Raw genomic sequence first — 18,365 nt, forward strand, 5'->3', positions numbered from 1 at the left:
CAATATATGTTATCTTGAGGCTACTGGAAATATACCCCCTAGCATAAATAAATAAATACTTGTACGGAATTAAAAGCATGCTGAGTAAAAGGATATTATCCCTTTAGGCAATTTCATATAAATGTGCTATATTTAATAAAGTTCAAGAGTTCAAGCCTGACATCTTTCCATTCCATGCAATTCGTGGCTTTGATCCAAAGAGCTACTTAGGGTATGCCCAAAGGCTTCGGCATACCCAGTGAGATTCTTGACACCCTCCTCCCCCTTGAAACAGCTGATCTTCTTGCCATATCTCAAACTGCTTTCAACATTTGGTGTCAAACTCCGTTTGCAATTTGGCATGAGGCATATGGAGTTGCTGTTTGGGCGGGGGCGGGGGGCAACCAAACCCCTCCGGAGCTTGCTTGGATCCTGGCCCATATGTGCATTTCCATGCCCACTGCTAAGTTGTGTGACTGTGCCAAATTGTAACCATTATATTAGATTAAGTTCTTTTAGTTTGTCGTAGCATTAAGCCTTTTAAAAATGTGTTTCCCTGTTCTCATAGCAGAACAAAGTTGCTATTAATCATGAGGCTACTTAAAAGAAATCACTCTCTCTAGAGCTGTTGAGCTATGAAAGATTTATAGGTCTCCAAGGCTAATCCCAAACGGTTATTATTATAGCTTATTTTTTTGGATGGAACTTCCCTCTCTGTGTCACATACGAGACCACCCAGCAGATAAAGTTATCCATCCTCCAAGATCAGCAAGAAAACATATCAGCTATAACTTAGCAAGGTTTGAAAGAGGGGGGGGGGAGACACCTCTGTTTGTCTTATCATAGCTGCCCTAATTAGTGCACAATTTGCTCTGGCTGTACTTAGGTGAAAAGTGAACTTCCACATCTAGGTTTTGTTGCGATGTTGGGGAGAGCTTTCCTTGTCAAACTGCAAGAAGAAGAAGAAGAGTTTGGATTTGATATCCCGCTTTATCACTACCAGAAGTCAAAGCGGCCAACATTCTCCTTTCCCTTCCTCCCCCACAACAAACACTCTGTGAGGTGAGTGGGGCTGAGAGACTTCAGAGAAGTGTGACTGGCCCAAGGTCACCCAGCAGCTGCATGTGGAGGAGCGGGGAAGCGAACCCGGTTCACCAGATTACGAGTCCACCACTCTTAACCACTACACCACACTGGCTCTCTGCTTTACTATATGGTAGTTGTCGCCACCCAATCTCCTTTTTGGTCACCTACATCTCCAGAAACAAGGATGGGAGGTTGGGGGTGCTGCCAAAGCAGTTATCGTTTTCAAAAGGCCAATGCACCCAGCACCCCTTGGTTAAATCTTGCACGCAACTTGCTGGGGGAAAGAAGAGCTAACTTCCAGCTGCCTTATCCCACTGCAGAGATCAAAGCAGCATGTTCATTTCTCTGGCGGACTACTCCCAACTTCCTAAAGACCAGCAATTCTGAGACCAACTCACCCTGCATTTCCCGCATGATTCCCTTATAAGTTACTCAGAGTGTAAAGGCAGGCCATGCTCCCCAGGTCTCTCCCAGAGCTCAGAAGAACGTGCTGGTTTCAGTAGCCTGGATTCTATACACATGTGGGGATTCTAGAATCCTAGTTTGGCAAATACAGTGGAACCTTGGTTCTCGAACGGCTTAGTTGATGAACAAATTGGCTCCCAAATGGCAAAAACCCAGAAGTAAGTGTTCCAGTTTCCGAACATTTTTCGGAAGCCGAACATCCGGTGCGGCTGTCGGCTATTGTTTCCGGGGCACCTGCGCCAATCGGAAGCCGTGCCTTGGTTTTTGAACATTTCGGGAATCAAACGGACTTCCGGAACGGATTAAGTTTGAGATTAAGTTCCACTGTACACACATTCAGTGGTCAGCACTTTATGAGAAATAAAATGTAGATGAAAAGCAGACATAAAGGCAGAATGGAATACAAAATAAACCAGAGGACTGTGGTTCTAAACCTGAACTAGTTCCTGCCTACCTATCAGGAGCTGGACTCAGGAGTAGGTCAGCAATAAATAAATAAATAAACCACCACTGTCTGCAAAGTTAATTTGTTATCCAAAGAAACCTAAACAGTGCAGGCTTAGTGATGACAGTAGGTCCTGCCCAATGAGGCAGTTGAGAGGACTGACGGTCCCTACCTTCCCACGGCTCTATAAGGTTCTTCCCTGGTTCCTTCCCCAGCAGTCTAAGGCTACATCACCTTGTCTCTCATTGCTCCGTCTTCTCCATGTCTCTCTGTGTTCTGGGAGACCAGGGGAGAGTGCAGAGACCCGCATGACAGCAGCTACTATTGGTCACTATTCTACTGTTCCAAATTCTATGGAAGGCTATAGAACATTCCAAGTGTGAGTCTTCCCAGTGTTGTAGTATTTATATATACCATATTGGCCCGAATATAAGCCACACTTTTTTTCCAAATTCCGATAGTGAAGAGTTAAAGTGTGGCTTATATTCGTGACCTTGCGCTGCCAGCAAAGCAGCATGGCTCCCCCCCCCCCCCCAGGAAGCAGCCCAGAAGCTCAGGGCAATGGCACCCGTCCCGTCCGTGGATCCCAAGCCTCCCCCAAGCCACCAAATTTTAAAGGTGCGGCTTATTTGCGGGTGCAGCTTATATTTGAGCCAATACGGTACTTCAGCCAAGCTCCGCAATTGATCTGAGTGGTCAATCAGTATATATTTTGGACAATTTGATGGGTTACATTATACTGGAATTGTAAACTACTGCTGTTCTCCTTCCAGGGAACATGCTCCGAGGGTAACATTTTTACTTATCAAAGGTTATCTAGTGAAAAAGCTTTTGATTTTGGTAACTCAGTGAAAAGAAAACAATACAGTTCCACATTATTATTTTTTGTTCTTTTAAATGGTTCTCCAGTCTTCACACTGAACAATCAGGAAGTTAAAAAACTGTTCAGAAAAACTCAGCGGGCAAGAAGTTTCATGTGTATGACATTTAAGCTAAGTAAGAAAACATATGGCCCTCGTGTTTTGTTGATTTTTGCAATTAAATACTAAGGACAGAATTAACTTATATCATGTAATCCAAAGGCAGATGAAATATGATGGCACCTTTTTAATTTATGAAAAGATTTCCCTTGTGCTTTAAGAACAAAATGGCAAGATTGTTTAACATATTACATCCCTTAAGGCCTCTGGTGATGGCGGGTGCCATTATCTGACTCCAGGAATCCATGTCATTACAGCCATGTTGAAATATCCCTGTCCCCATCTCTTGTAGTGAGAGGGAGAGGAACAACATAATCTTCCCCTCTTAGCTGGATGGATTTCTGGGTAATTTTTAGAAGAACCATAAGCAGCAGTTTGGAAGTTTGAAAGTTTCCCTAACTATTTATTGTCTTTACTGGTGAGGGGACTTTTGACATCTCAAGGACACATTCCTTCCAGGAGCTGCATACTGGGGCTGGATGGAGCTCGAGGCAAAGTGATGTTGACAGGGTCCAAAGCGAATGGAGCTTACCAGGACATTTTTTCAGGTGAAACTTGCAGGAATTCAGTTCTGGCACCTCTCAGGTGGGCACCATTGCCATTGTAAGAGAACAAGGGTGGTGTTCATGGTGAGTTCCAGCAACTCCTTTTGTAGAAAAGCAGCAAAGGATCTTACCTTTGTTCAGTAGGTTACATTCTAGCTCGACAAAAGATGGGGCTTCTGCACACAAACACATGCAAGGAACCAAGAGACAGAATCTCAACTCCAGCCAGGCAAAGCTACACAAGGATGACGCCAAGCAGGAGGAGAAGCTGTGGCCTTGGGAGAGTCCCAAAGGATGGCTAGACAAGGTGAAAGGCCTTCCTCCACCTGAACTTCCCCATTCCTGATCGACACCCAGGGTAGCCAACATGGTGTCCTTCCAGATATTGTTGGACTGTAAATTCCCTTCATCCTTGATCACTGGCCATGATAGGTGGGGTTGATGGGAGTCCAACAGCATCTGGGGGCACTGCAATGAATACCTCTAGTCTACACTGACTGCAGTCAGCTGTCTAGCATCTTAGAAATGGATCTTTCCTGATCCTACCTGGAGATGCCAGGGTTTCAGCCTATAACTAAGATGCAGCTTTCTGCAGCATACGGCACTGAATAATCTAGATGTTTTCAAACAGGAAAACCATTATACCTGGGTTTGAGGGAGAAAAATAAGTCCTTGCCCACCTAGCCTGTATTTTGCACACAGAAACAATCACAAAGATGCATGAGTTGCTGCTGGAAGCATCGAAGGCCAGTGGGAAAGGAAGTGAATACAAAATTCACACAGACAAAATAGAGATCTCTTGCTTTCCATTTTAGTGGTAAGTGTGCATTTGGAGTCCAGCTTTGGGTATGAGATAAACGGTAAAGGACCCCTGACAGTTAAGTCCAGTCATGAACGACTCTGGGGTTGCAGCGCTCATCTCACTTTACTGGCCAAGGGAGCCAACGTTTGTTCGCAGACAGTTTTTCCGGGTCATGTGGCCAGCATGACTAAGCCGCTTCTGGCGAAACCAGAGCAGCACACGGAAACACTGTTTACCTTCCCACTGGAGCGGCACCTATTTATCTACTTGCACTGACATGCTTTTGAACTGCTAGGTTGGCAGGAGCTGGGACTGAGCAATGGGAGCTCACCCAGTTGCGGGGATTCGAACGATAGACCTTCTGATCGGCAAGCCCTGGCTCAGTGGTTTAGACCACAGTGCCACCCACATCCCCTGGGTATGAGATAGTTTTCTGTAAAAGCTTTAATTTAATTTTCTTCTATGATGTAGTTTTGATCCAAGCCCAGGAAACCTTCCTAGTTTGGGGAGCTTTCTAAAAGCCAAGCAGGTTTTAGAAGAACACAATCTTCTGTTCTTTGGATGACAGTCAGTTTTGCCAAATGTCTGTTTAGCTGTAAAGTCTGCCCATTGGTTTTTCTTATTCCTCTTTTGTTTCCTTTAGGTTTTTCTAAGATTCTGGTGTTGAGAACGGAAGTTTGAACAGTGTTAGCCTTACTATCGTTCTAGAATTAGGAGGGATCCCCCTAAATTCTAGGATTTTGATTGGGATATAGATTAAAAAAACATAAAACTGTGGGGCTGTGCCAGACAAGAGATTCCTGGGCAAACCAGTCTGGCTGGCCAAGGGAAGAGCAGAGCGGTTTGCATTACAATAGAGAGCCATTGAGGATGGTCAACAACTCCTTGCCCCTGATATGACCAGAGACTGGAGATTTGGAAGTTTGCCAGGGTAACTGCTCTGGGGGAGACCAAGGGACTTCTGGGAAGGAGGAGGAGGAAGAAGAAGAAGAGGGAGATCCATCTTGGTGAGGAGGAAAGAAGGACTGCCTGCAATGCTTTGGGCCATGCTGTAAGATCTGGGCTCCTACATGCAGACCGAGGGTGTAAATAGGCGAATAAACCCTATTCCTTAAAGCACGACAGTCTCCACAGTGCCTTCTATTCTCCAAAGGGACACAGACCCTGTGTGTGCGCCTGCGACCCCATGTGCTCTGGCCACTGCTTGGCAGGGGGGGGCAGGTATGGGACTTTTGTAACACTATTATATTCACCAACCAATGTGTGTATTTTTATGACTACTGCAAAAAGAGAGGTATGTGTGTGCACTCTGGTTACTACACTTCAAAGATGACTAGTCTGCATAAAAAGTAGAATGGAGACTTTCAAAATCTCCATTTTGAAAATCAAAATTACTATTCTGATGCGCACCCTATTTGCGCCCATATCTTACTTTTATCTGTGTCTGTCGCATTTTGCTGATGTGTAACTTAAATGTGAAGAATATAATTTCATCCTGATTGCCTTTTACCTGTGAAATTGTGTCACCATCAACAAAGAAATGCTTTGCAGTTATTTATATTTGTCGTAATGGACCTTCAAAGTCGTTATGGCTAAGGGATGTAACTAGCCCACGGGGATCAAAGACAGAATTCTCTCTCACCCTCCATCCACACCTGGATTGTAGAATTATTTTTACACTCATCCAGAGCTGCCTTATCATTTTGCTACTCTTAAATTCCATTTCTTCTAATAATTCACTCTCTTCATAAACTGTATTATTCAATTACATGGCTCTACTGAACATAGGTCAGCTGTTAATGGCAACTCCATATTGTGATTTTGCTTTTATTATTTCTTACTATTGAGAGAGATAGCAGATTGTATTATAGAGTCTCAGTCACAATCAAATTTCTAATTCACTTGGGAAAAGAGGCTGGCACTTCATCAATCAGTGAATAGCTTAAAAAGTCCGAAGATCTTTCACAGGAAAGAATTATATAAAATTGTTAATTTCAATGTGATTGTGGAAAATCCACTTCATTTTGGGAAAGGAAAGTATAGGTTATCTAAAATAAATAAATACGATATATTAAATTAATAATACAACAGCACCACTCTGAAACACAATTTTGGAATAAAACTTGTTCTGATACATCAAATAACTATGACCTATCCAATGCCTAAGCCAATACCTCTCACATGCTGTAATCAATAAAGTTGTGGCCTTTTTTAGCCCATTAACCTAATATACCGTGTCCATGTGTCTTTCTTATCCTCAAGCGGGTGGCGGGTCCTTGAATCACAACTCTCCAACAGCTTGTCTTCTCCCCCAAAGGTGCAATCCTCCATTGTCTCCCAAGACAGAAGCATTCCAGCAAAAAGTTCCACTAATGCCAACGAAAACCCTTTGTTTATATGGCAATGCATGGTACAGTTCAGGTTTGGTTTGCTTCCAGGCAATGCCTTTTGCAAAACCCTAAGCTGATGGATGTATAGACATCCAAATACAGTGGTACCTCTGGTTACAGGTTTAATTCGTTTTGGGGTGCCATGCGCACCCTGATAAATCTGTAACTAGAGGCGCCGCTTCTGTGCATACATGCGGCACGATAGAGCGCTTCTGCACATACGTGAGTGGCAAAACCTGGAAGTATAAACTTCTGGGTTTGCTGTGGCCGTAACCCAAAGATTTTGTAACCTGGAGGTTATGCAACACGAGGTACCACTGTATATATCTGTAAAAAATATGAACATTCTGTGATCCTCCTTAAGAAACAAAAAACAAAAACAATACAAAACTAATCCCAATTAAATGGTAATATGCCCCCCAAAGTCATGTTGCTATAGCAAGGTCCCTGTTACGGGGAAGTGCTAATTAGCCACAGTCTAGTTGCTATTGTTTCTACTTTATTGAAGCATATCTCACAAGCAGCAGTTTTCAGGAGACCGCACATCCATGGGTTACCATAATCCAACTTCTGCTTTGGTGAACGCCAGGGACTTGCAATCCTTGGCCATGATTTCGTTTCTTGATGGGAGTCCAAATTTATAATGTCGAGCTGCACAAAGAACTAAAATGAACCAAATGTCACTGGGAGACCAGGCGTGAGTGCTGTAAGTAAGGGAATCAGTCCAATCCATTGATGATTTAATTAGCTATACTGATCAAAAAAAAAATTTTTTTTCTTTCCAGTAGCACCTTAAAGACCAACTAAGTTAGTTCTTGGTATGAGCTTTCGTGTGCATGCACACTTCTTCAGATACACAGATAGTAAAAAAAAAAAAAAAATTTTTTTTTCTTTCCAGTAGCACCTTAAAGACCAACTAAGTTAGTTCTTGGTATGAGCTTTCATGTGCATGCACACTTCTTCAGATACTAGCAGTTCGAAAACATACCAGTGCAATCTAGAAAACTCTTTTATAGATTATGTGTGAAGGCTACAGATAGGTAGCCGTGTTGGTCTGCCATAGTCAAAAAAAATCTGTGGTAGCCCAAGTGATGACCTCCTTATCATAACAATTTGCTTTCACTGTTGTCTGCAAGCATAGAGGAAAAACTCATTATGGTTCACATCTCAGTGTGAGACCGTCAAATACACACTTCCCGAACCAATAGGATAACCGAAGCACAGCTACCTTTCAAAATTCCTACTTCTCCAAATTTGCTCATGTGACTGGCTAACCCCAAAAAATTGTGCATAAAAAATGTGTGCAAAAATATGTACAAAAATGTGTACATTAAAAGAAATATGCACAAAAATGCCAACAACCTTTATGTACTTTCTTAAGTGCAAACTGATGCAGAAATGAGGCAAACTAAACTTTGAGACTTGAAAAATGGCAGGATATAAATTGAAATGAGGAGGAGGAGGAGGAAGAGGAAAAGAAGAAGATGATGATGATGATGAAGATGATGAAGAAGCAGCAGCAGCAGCAAAAGGAGGGTCATAAGACACAGAAGTCTGGCATCTCTTTTGCCAATAAGAAGAAAGGCAGGCCGGGCAAATGAGATATATATTTCCCACTCCACCCCCAACATGAACAAATGCTCAGCTACAAAGATAGTATCAGGCAGCTTGGTCCCCCCAGCCTGGTTTTCTTCCTGTGTTAGAAGAGCCATTAAAATGTGTTCTTTCCCTGGCTCATTTTCTTCTTGGGCTCCTTCTCCTCAGGACCTGAGCAATCTGCCTCAACCTGCTCATATATCCAAGCCTTCTCTGAGCGCCTTCCGAAGGCTACCTCAATGTATTTTCCAACTGTTGGTGTTCTTCAGCAGTTGGGTTGGCCAACAGGTGGATGATGTTTCCTGTGAGGTGTAGCATCTTGCTACCATCCAACATATCATTTTCTCTGGACAAGGAGGAGTGGTTCTTCAGGCCAAACTATACTGATGTAGCCAAACTGTGACCTCTGTGGCCCAAATAGCACCTTCTCCACGGGAAGAACTATGAGACTGGTTATCAATGAATTCATGGCAATATTCCCTAAGCACTTGCCTTTCTAGGCACTGTGCTGATGTCTGCTTCCGCAATGAACAGGTCAGAGGCAAACCACCACAAGGCGCAGTGGGAAAGTGAATCATACTGTACATGGTTAAAGTTGCACTATCTAATATTTTGCTTTTGAAAGTTGGACACACAACTACGTAAGACTAGGATTGCCATTTCCTGGACATATATAGAATACTGCAGTCGGCAGCAGTGTCCGGGCAGAAATCGTAAAAGAATGTCTGGGAAAATCTGGACGCATGGCAGTGCCGTTTTTGCCAATATTCCGTAAAAATGGCTCCAAACCGGCATTTTTGCCAAAACAGCTCAAACAACTTTGGGTATAGCTAAAAAAAGCTCAGCAACTTTTCTGTCAGGATTTTCACTGTTTGAAACGTGGCAACCCTACATAAGACCATACTGAGCACATGCCCTAAGGAAGCCAGACTATCCTCCACCAGGGCTAGGGCTTTTTCCGTGATGGCTACGACCTGGTGGAATGCTCTGTCCCACGAGACTAGGGCCCTGCAGGACTTGATCTCCTTCCACAGGGCCTGTAAGACAGAGCTATTCCACCTGGCCTTCAATTTGAATTAGCCTGAACCTCTATTCTCTTTTCCCTTTCCTCTTCTATGAAGAAGCCCTTTCTGGGACCCCACATTTAAATTCTTCCCTGGTTACCTTGTTGGCCCAAGTTGGACCAACTTGGCCAGTTAGCCTTGGTGATCATTTGATGTCTACTGACTGGGTGTCCCCCCCATGCCCCCTGAATTTTTGAATTTTATTGATATTGATGCTGCATTTTATATTGTATTTTATGCTGTTTTATGCTGTTTTTAAGTTGCATTTTAATCAATGTTTTATATATGCTGCTAGCCACCCTGAGCCCAGTTTTTAAATCAGGAAGGGTGGGGTATAAATAAAAAATTATTATTATTATTATTATTATTATTATTATGCCTACTGCACTGTGCAGCTACAAAATAAATATTCATTGTTAGTTGCAGCATTGCTAAAGGTGTCTAGTGTTGCAATCATATGCACACACAAGTCACAGTAAGTCCTGTTGAATTCAGTGTATTTTTCTTCTGCACAGATATTCATGGATGTGTTGCACTTGTGAGAAGTCTACCATTATATGACGGGGTTTTTTCTGGCATCGACACTTCTGTAGACTCTATAATCAGTCTCATGCAAATAATTAAGCTACATATTTTAAATTCACTTTGAAATGCAGGGTAAAGCACAGAATGGAAAGCCCCGGTTAGAAATACTCGCCGTCATTTCAGTGATTGAGTCACTGCCTCAGGAACGATAAGCATAACATAACATTAGAGAAGTGAAAAAGTAACTTCAATTGGGTATTTTTGTGTAATAGGCTTTTTCCACTTCTGTCTCAGAAAACTTTTTGAAAACTGATAATATAAGTGCCTTACGAGACACATTTTAATGTCAAATTTAGCAAGTGCAGTGTAAAATTACTGTCACAATACTACATAGCAATTTTCGTAAAATCAACTCAAAAAGAATTCCTAGGGCTGTATTGTAACGTGCGACTGAAATAACTTTTTTAAAGGGTGAAAGCAAATATAATAACTCTGGTTTTTGCAAGGGGGGTGGGAATGCAGGCAACACTCCATTTTCAAACTTATTTCCAACTGAGACTACATGAAACTGCACTGGAAACAGGTACATTTGACATCAAGTGTGAAAGAGCACCACACACACACAAATGAAGACAGATAGCATCGAAAAATAACCGTCTTCATTATTCCACATGAAAAAGCTCCACACTAAAAGGTTAGCAGAGGCCTATTCATGCTCATATTGAGGAACCTCCACAAGTACAGCTGGCTGCCTCTCCCAGAGAGTGAAGGGGAAGCCAGATGAGTTTTGTTAGTTTTGTTGTGAAACGCAAGTATTGTTTCTCCATTGTATTGTGAGGCTCCATTGACATTTATGCAAGGTTAAAAACTGACTAAGTAATGAAATCTATCAAGGAGAGCCCAAAAGATTTTTTTTTTTTAAAAAAAAGCTTTCAGAAAATAAAAACAGAGCTCTACGGTCATTCTACGCTTGTGTGAGTTGGTGTGAATATTCAAAAGGAAATAAAATATTTCCTCTAGAATAAAATCAAAAGGTTTATCACAGCCATCACTGATTTTTCCTCCCTAGACTGAATTTCATTATTTATTTATTTCATAAAATTCATGTACCGCTTGATTGTAGAGAAAAGACCATTATGGGAGCTGATAATATATATATATATATATATATATATATATATATATATATATCCAATTCCTTGTGACTAGGTCTCTTTAAAAGCTATTCAGCGACACCGAACATTAGCATGCTCATTACACAGCAAAACAAATCAAGCCAGGAAACAGGACGATTATCCAAGAAGATATAAAAATGTAGAATAATCCATGTGTTTTGAGCATATGCTTTTTTTGTTCTTTGGTTCCCTTTCCATTCACTATGGCAAGGGCCGTGACATTCGGGCTGTATGGATATACGTACTACCATGCGAATAAAATTTAAATCCTTAAAATGGAACACACAGGACCAGTTTCAAGAACTCAATTCTCTTCGCAGAAGCCAGGGCAACAGGCTTTCCTGCTCCTTCCCCAAATATCCTTAAAAGTTAAAGGGACTCCTGACCATTAGGTCCAGTCATGACTGACTCTGGAGTTGCGACGCTCATCTCGCTTTATGAGGGTTAGAACAATCCTACGGGGTGGGGTGGGGTTTGTTCCTTCAGACAAACATAACTGCTTGAGGTGAACAAAGATCTCCTTAGCACTATGTTGAATTCCACCACACAGTTGAATAAAAGGGGGGGGTGATGAAATTACAACATACAAAATATCACTCGATGAGCAGAAAACTGCAAGAGGCACTTGGTGGCATGAAACTGATATGGGTGAAAGATGACTAAAGAGGTACCGTATTTTTCGCTCTATAAGACGCACCAGACCATAAGACGCACCTAGTTTTTGGAGGAGGAAAACAAGAAAAAAAATATTCTGAATCTCAGAAGCCAGAACAGCAAGAGGGATTGCTGTGCAGTGAAAGCAGCAATCCCGCTTGCTGTTCTGGCTTCTGGGATAGCTGCGCAGCCTGCATTCGCTCCATAAGACGCACACACATTTCCCCTTACTTTTTAGGAGGGAAAAAGTGAGTCTTATAGAGCAAAAAATACGGTAGATGGAAAAATGAATAAGGGAGCACCATCCATGTGCATATCTTTATTGTATTATATTTTTCCTTTCGTCTAGTGATGGTCTTCCAGGAAGGATGGCTTGCATGGGGTTCCCACACAGTTTTCTATCCGGGCACTGACCAAACCCAGATTCATTTTGTTTCTGTAGAGTTGTTCTACAGTAGACGTGTCCAACCGGTCGACTGCAATCTACAAGTAGATTGCTGAGGTGATCCTGGTAGATCTGGCAAGTAATGTAACCGCCCCCGCTTCCGGCTTTAGAGCTGTGTGTGATTGCCAGCGCTGTACTCTCGGGTGAGCGATTTTTTACATTCCCCCCCCCAAAAAAAGCTCAACAACTCTAGAAAATCCCTCCCAAAAAAGCTCAACAAGTTTATGACCCCCCCCCAAAAATGCATGCTCCTCCTCCCTCCAATGACAATGGGTAGATCACTGCCAATTTGTTTATATACTGGGAGTAGATCACATTCTCTTGTGAACTGGGTGTGCCTGCTCTCTAGCATATCTAAACACCACGCCTATTAAAGTCCCAATAGAGGGACATCGCTTGGCTGTGAGTTCTGAAGGCCTTTTCCTCCTGGCCATCATTGAAAAGGCCCTGGCCCTGATGGAGGATGGTCTGACTTCCTTAGGGCCTGGGACCTCTAAACAATGGTTATTCATGGACCTTAAGGTCCTCTGCGGGGCACACCAGGAGAGGCGGTCCCATAAATACGAGGGCCCTAAGCCACAAAGGGCTTTAAAGGTCAAAACCAGCACCTGGTGCCACAATGTTTTGCGGTCCAAAGAAGAACTGGCAAAGTAATATCTGTTTTTCTCTCTTCCAAACAGTGCACATTTAGTATTATCAAAGGACTACTTTTCCAGAATATTATATGGTTAGTGCTAAGCTGGGGAACAATTCATCCAGAAAGTGACAAGCATACACCAGAATATTTACACATCATACCTAATTGAAAAATAAAAGCACTATTGCAGCTGCCTTGTGCATGTGTGGGACAGGGAGGGAGGGGGGTGAAGCTTGGGCTGCTATCCAATTCCAGTTTTTTCATGCTGTCAGTGGAGAAATGTGTACACAACGGCACAAGCTTTCCTTCCATTCTAATGAACTAAAAGCTTTTACCAGAAATGACCATGTCAAGCATTATCCAGGACCCAAAACAGAATGCATGAGTTATGTGCATGGCCAGAGACAGATCCTGTTTTGGGACAAATATGCTAAATGTGTCCATGCTCCAACACTAAATCAGAAGATTATAGCCATGAAAATAATTATGGTCCACTGGTTCACGGAAGCACGAACTTTTCCAAGAGCTGCATCACCATGGCTCCTTCCTAACATGATAAACCATAGCTCATCATTATATCTGTCTGTAGCAAGAGTCTATACAAACTTGAGCATTCCTAGATAGCTAAATCACTAAATCACCCATTTCATGCCCTGTTATCTCGGCAGTCAGAAGAAGAAAAATCAGTGTTTCAAAGTGCAGCAGCGATCAAACTTTATTTGTTTACATTTCAAAGGGAACACACCTCCTGATAAAAAGTGCTTCTGTCTGTGGGGTTTTGCAGCGAGACTACAATTAACCCTTAAGATTAGTATGAATAAGAATGGACTAGAGAGGACAATACTCATTTCTGCTTCTTCAAGGAAGCAATTGAGTGAATGAAATGCTATAGAACGGGGCCTTCTCTGCAGTGGCTCCCAGTCTGTGGAATGCTCTCCCCAGGGAAGTTTGCTTGGCGCCTTCATTACATACCTTTAGGTGCCAGGCAATATGTTCCTTTTTAACCAGCCCTTTGGTTGATCTGTTTGACATCCTATACCTTTTTAAAGTGTCTAGCGTCTCTAGAAGGACCATATTCTCCCATATAAACAAGCCCAGGCTTTGGGGTCTTTTGGAGTAGCCCTTCTTTCAGCCCCATCATCCTCACCGGTGTGTTTGATGGGGACATTGGAGAGGGCCTTCTTGGTGGCTGTTCATAGAATTCGAAACTCCCTTTCAAATATCCTGGGCCTAAGCTGTAAAAGGCACTAGAGGTCATAACCAGCACTTTGAATTGTGCCTGGAAACAGACCAGTAGTGAGTGGAGCTGTTCCTTATAAGCTCCAGTCAGCAGTCTGGCTGCAGCTCCCTGGGCCAGTTGACGTTTCTGAGAACTTTTCCGCTGCAGCCCCACATAGAGCATGTCAGAGGAATCCCAAGGCACGTGGCCAAATCAGACATCTTCAGGACATACCGCAGGCTTCTTCATTCCCATTACAACAGTAGCTTCAAGAAGCACACACCATCCTGAATGTGATAGCATGAGGATTGCCAAATGTATGAAATGAGCCAGTGGTGAATTATGAACAGATGGCACAGAAACTCCATTCCAGAGTTAAAAACAAAAGAAGCCTGACAATTAATTCTCTGTGGGAACAAAGGGATTAGAACTCCTCTAATAATATTATTAGAATGAAGAAACTTATTAGCTTTATGAACTTTTCTCATAGGCGAAACTTCCACAGAAAGTAAGACAGGAATCGACTGTATATCTGTTACAATCCTATATCGCCCTTGCGGTGATAGAGCTATTTAGGAATGTACAAGGAAATCCATCTTTATCACTTATCAGGTTTTTGTATTGAAACAGAAGAGGAAAGGAGAGCTTGTGCAGACAAGAGTTCTCATTATAAACACAACTGTCACCTTTGGTCAAAAGCCAATTTTGACCAAAACTTCATAAAATGGCTTAACCTTTGAAAAAGCTTCAACAATGGCAACTGTTCCATCCCAAAAAAAATAGGAAGAACCAGGAAAAATGATGAATTGTCTTAGGGAGTCTTGTGAGTTTGAATATCTTTTTGATTTTATTTAAACTAATGAAAGATAATATTGGAATACGTGAATCTGCAGAGCCACTTTTGTACGTTTCCATCTAACAGCAAAAATCTAGTATCGTATTATATTGCCCTCTCACCAGATTATTGTTTTGCACTGAAAGAAGAGAGCTCAGGGGAATGTTTAATTACAAGCAAAGGGGAAATGGCAATCTATACTCATTGTGCTATTATCTAATCGTCCTTCAGTGGCAATCCTCAAAACGCTCTGCTGGAAAACCTCATTCGTTCCCCAAAATGAATTTGCCACTACAACACACAGAGCAACAGGTCTCATGTGTTTCAAACTGAGATGCCTTTGTAATCAGTCACAACACACTCTGCCCTCTCTTCTGAAGTTCTTGAGTGCAATAAAATGTAAAAAAAAATAGAACTAGGGTCATTTCTCAGAAATATTGTAAGCCATTCAGTCATCACTATAGACCAGACTCCTTGACTACATCAGCCCAGCAGGGAAGCACTGTTGCTAGCTACAGTTTTAGCAGTATTTATTAATCTTACAAATGCTCAATAGGGAAATGAAGGGATTAAGTTCCCCCAATAAATACATAAATACTGCTTTGCAGCCATGCTACCCTTATGCTTTTATATAACATTTTGGTATAGCTAAGCTACTGTTTTCTTAACTAACCTTAGCAATCAGGAATAGTAAGCGCTACGGTCAGTAGAAGGAAAGAATGGAAGGTTTAAAGTAAGACTGAGAAATGTGAAGCTTGACTGGCAGGTGAAGAATACTTGGAATTTGCAGAAATGACTGGGGGGATAAGTTGGATGCTCCTAAAAGAGGCTCCATGTTGTGCTCGGCCCTGAAACTCTTCCCTAAGCAGCTTGTGGGTGGGGCTTGCCCCGCTCCAAGACGGTGGTGCCACAGTTATGCCAATGGCCTTTAGCCAATCAGCAGTGTGGCAAGGTTGGGGGTTGGGGGTATCTATTTGGCAGCATGACATAGGGACTTCCTTTTGCTTCGCACTGCTGAACACCCGCCCACCCACCCGTTAATTAGGTCGTGTTTGGCCTTGCTTTGGACTTCGGTTGGTCGCCTGTTTTTGGAGTGGGGGCCAGGAAGGAATTTTTTCCAATGTGGCAGATTGGCTGTGGCCACTTGGTTTTTGCCTGGCTCTTAGCAATCGTCACAACTTTGTAAGGTTTGGTGGTTAGGCATTGGTTTAGGGGAATGTGGGGAGAGGAGGTGCAGCCATCAACTGCCCCTCCAATGAATAGGGTATTCCGTTAAAGGAATCCGGGGGTCTGGATCTCGTCCGAAGCCCAGAGAGGGGCTAGGGCCATGCAAGGACCCCCGGGAACTCCAGGGGTGAGCACCAGTCTATATACATGGATCTCCCCCTGCTGGTTGTTTACCCTTCCAGGCTTCTTGCAGGGTGGAGCAGGAGCTATTGGTATAGTTATATAAACTATTGGTATAGTTTGATACCAATGCCTAAACCAATACCAGTCACATTTGTGTATTTTAATAAAGTTGTGGCCAAAATTTGCCCATTAACATTTAAACTAAATTCTGTCTCCACTGTGTCTTTATTTCCATGGGGGGTGGGTTTTGGGTCTCGAAGCACATGCAGCTCCCTCTGTTTTCCTTCCAAATAAATGGTGGGAAAGTTAAAAATCAAAAGATATGTCTGGCAACTTATCTTCTTAGGATAGAGCTAAAATTTTGCAGTTTGTTTCCTTCTTTCTCTGGTATATCTGATGTAAATCTTGTGCACATTGCAGGCAACTGGATACCAGAAAATATGGATGCCTACTTCTTTGTAGAATAGCAACACAAAGAGAAGGCAATTTTCAGTGCAGAATCGACAAGAAATGATTCCTTGATTTTTCCCCTGTCCACAACTTTTTTTTGCTACAACTCCTCTCCCACAACTGCTTTTATACCTGTCGGGTTTCTATGTGTTTGCATAAGTAAACGTGGCTCTGAAACTCTGGGGTGGAGAAATTGGAAAGGTTTAAATGTCCTTTTCCTGACCACTTCCCCTGCTTCCCTTTGCAATGCAAAGAGCAGGAGGTTAAGGGTTACACTCCATGGGATATGTACCTTGTCTTTCAAGCACCTAATTAAATTTGCCCCTTCTTTACATTAATGGGACACAAAGGTGCTTAACTCTGGCTGGAATGCGATCATGTTTTGTAGATCGTATTCAAAAGGAAGAGCAGGAAAGGAAGTGAGGAGCGCAGAGAAAGTGGGTGGCCCAGGCTGGCCTTCTCACAATCCCCTGCTGTCACCACTGTGAGAAGGAAGAAGCCTGCATTTAAAAAACCGCAGGCTTCCTTCCCTGGACTGAATCAGGGGAGGGAGAAGTCTTTCTCCCCTCCGCATTCCCCCAAAGCGATGTCAATGGAGGGGGACACACAAAGCATTGATGGCATTCCAGGTGAAGGAAGCCTGCCTTTCAGAATAGAGACTTGCTTCTCACAGCATCAGGGGAGTGGGTGGAAAAAGATCTGCCCTTCATTCTGCTTTCCCTAGCAGTGACAGCATTGAGTGGGACTGGGGAGGGGGGTAGTTGGTGAACTGTGAAGTGCAGAGGGTTTTGAGGGGTGAGCTGCAAGTGAAGAAGGAGGGAGTTTGGGACAAAGCATAAAGGGAAGGGATTGGCAGGTAGGCAGGTTTGTGAGCAACAGAAGCAGAAGCAGCAGCCTCTGTGTGTGTGTGTGTGTGTGTGTGTGTGTGTGTTAAAGGACCCCCGGACAGTTAAGTCCAGTCAAAGGGGACTATGGGGTTGCAGCGCTTATGTTGCTTTCAGGCTGAGGGAGCCGGCATTTGTCCACAGACAGCTTTTTGGGTCATGTGGCCAGCAGGACTACACCTCTTCTGGCGCAACGAAACACCGTGACAGAAACCAGAGTGCACGGAAACACCGTTTACCCTCCTGCCGCAGTGGTACCTATTTATCTACTTGCACTGCTGTGCTTTCGAACTGCTAGGTTGGCAGGAGGTGGAACAGAGCAACAGGAGCCCACCCCGTCGCGGGGATTCAAACTGTCAACCTTCTGATCAGTATTATACACAAACACAAAGCGACATATATAACTAATGTATAAAGGCAAACGGTAAAGGGACCCCTGACCATTAGGTCCAGTCGCGGACGACTCTGGGGTTGCAGCGCTCAACTCGTTTTATTGGCCTAGGGAGCTTCCAGGTCATGTGGCCAGCATGACTAAGCTGCTTCTGGCAAACCAGAGAAGCGCACGGAAATGCCATTTACCTTCCCTCTGGAGTGGTACCTATTTATCTACTTGCACTTTGTGCTTTCGAACTGCTAGGTTGGCAGGAGTAACCAGTGTATACTATGCACTTAAAACACATTTCCATTCCACCTTTCTTCATAAAAAATAATAATGCCACAATTTAACATCTGACTTAACACCTAAGTTACCAGCACTTAACACTAAATCATAATGCACCAACAGATTAAAAATATTATAAAAACAACCATCCAGAAACAAAAAGCTTTTTTCCCCTTTT

General features: G+C 43.0%; 1 protein-coding gene across 42 annotated transcripts in view; it reads right to left on the reverse strand.

The window, feature by feature from the left end:
* PTPRD (protein tyrosine phosphatase receptor type D) overlaps positions 1-18,365 on the reverse strand; it is a 1,143,290-nt gene that overhangs the window by 274,202 nt on the left and 850,723 nt on the right. Inside the window, exons 1-2 of one of the 42 annotated variants that reach the window (XM_083592706.1) lie at positions 2,210-2,329; positions 806-928 (exon numbers count right to left, since the gene is read on the reverse strand). The exons of 40 other annotated variants lie outside the window; for them this stretch is intronic. The gene's annotated coding sequence lies outside the window, so the exon portion shown is untranslated. Of the gene's footprint in view, positions 1-805; positions 929-1,463; positions 1,481-2,209; positions 2,330-18,365 lie in introns of those variants that run through there. One more of the 42 variants, XM_083592707.1, reaches the window with a different exon arrangement.

The sequence above is a fragment of the Podarcis filfolensis genome (assembly GCF_964270895.1).
Source record: "Podarcis filfolensis genome assembly, chromosome: 17".
In the NCBI taxonomy this organism is placed as follows: Eukaryota; Metazoa; Chordata; class Lepidosauria; order Squamata; family Lacertidae; genus Podarcis; species Podarcis filfolensis.